General features: G+C 55.8%; 1 pseudogene; it reads right to left on the bottom strand.

Moving 5' to 3' along the window:
* Positions 1-466: 466 nt before the first annotated feature.
* Positions 467-1,089, bottom strand: LOC120586550 (immunoglobulin lambda variable 1-40-like; annotated as a pseudogene).
* Positions 1,090-1,347: the final 258 nt, after the last annotated feature.

Raw genomic sequence — 1,347 nt, 5'->3', positions numbered from 1 at the left:
TGGTTAAAGAGCCCAAGGTGCAAGATCTGAGCCAGGTGATCAGACAGGACCCTGAAGGGCAACTCCTATAATGATAAATGCAGGATTAGGGGCCCTTTCCTGGTAGCACTTTATACCAGGACCCATACTGGACCTGAGTGATATTTCCTGATTCAGATGGGGCTGGATTCTGTGTACTTCGTTGTGCCCTAACCTGTCACAGAATCTGTCCCTAGAGCAGCCAAACCTTGATACCCAGAAACTGCTCAACTTGAGAAAATTACTCAATCTGTTGCCAACAAGGACAGACTTGGGGGCAGAATTCAAAGGATGTGGACACATTCTCTAGACGACGTTTCCCTGGGATGGTTCTCAACCTTCACTTTTAGGTCGAACACTCAAAGAAGGCGTATGGCTGTCTGGTCAGAGCAGTGGGGTCGGCTCAGGGAAGCCCCACTGCACAGGAAACAGCCCGTTCTTGTCTCACTTCCCCACAGGCCTGGAGCACTGTGGGAGCATCGAGATTGCTGTCCCATGCTGAGCAGTAATAATCAGCCTCGTCTTCAGCCAGGAGCCCACTAATGGTCAGGGAGGCCGAGTTGCCAGATCTGGAGCCAGAGAATCGGTTGGGGACCCCCGAGGGTTGACTGCTAGTATAATAGATGAGGGTTTTGGGGGACGTTCCCGGGAGCTGCTGGAACCACTGCACACCGTATCTTCGAAGTTGGAGCTGCTTCCAGTGCAGGAGATGGTGACACTCTGTCCCGGGGCCCCAGACACTGAGGACGGCTGGGTCAGCACAGACTGGGCCCAGGAGCCTGGAAGAGGGAGAGATACAGAGATGGTGATGCTGGGTCTAGAGACAAGGGGAGGGAGTAGGGCCCCATGTGGCCTCCGAGGGTCCCCTGCCCTGTCCTCATATCCAATCACCTATGCAGTGAGCGAGGAGGGTGAGGAGGAGAGGGGACCAGGCCATGGTGGAGATGATCACCGCGTCCTGCCCTCTGTGTCCCCACAGCTGAAGCAGAGCTTCCCCCAAGTCTCTCCCTCCTCTCTTCAAGCTCTGACAGAGGGAGGGTCCACTCATGCAAATGATACCCCCAGCTTTTTGATCCCTCACTGGGCCCTTGTTCAGACCCCTCTCACTGACGGTGTAAGGGGTAGGCAGGGGCAGGGCTGTGTGGGGCCTGTGAGGTGAGGTTGTCACATCTGTGAGCCCTGAATAGAGGGCTCCAGGCAGTGCTAGGTGGTTTGACTCAGCTGGGGTCCCCCAGACTCCACAGAAACAGTCACTGAGTGCCCCCTGGTGCCCAGCCCCAGATGCATCACTCTGTGACATGGTGACTAGAGCCCATCAGAAACAGCTCC

This window comes from Pteropus medius, unplaced genomic scaffold, assembly GCF_902729225.1.
Source record: "Pteropus medius unplaced genomic scaffold, Ma_sr-lr_union100, whole genome shotgun sequence".
Lineage (NCBI taxonomy): Eukaryota > Metazoa > Chordata > Mammalia > Chiroptera > Pteropodidae > Pteropus > Pteropus medius.
Note: the sequence above shows the minus strand (reverse complement) of the source record. Positions and strands in the feature narration are given on the sequence as shown.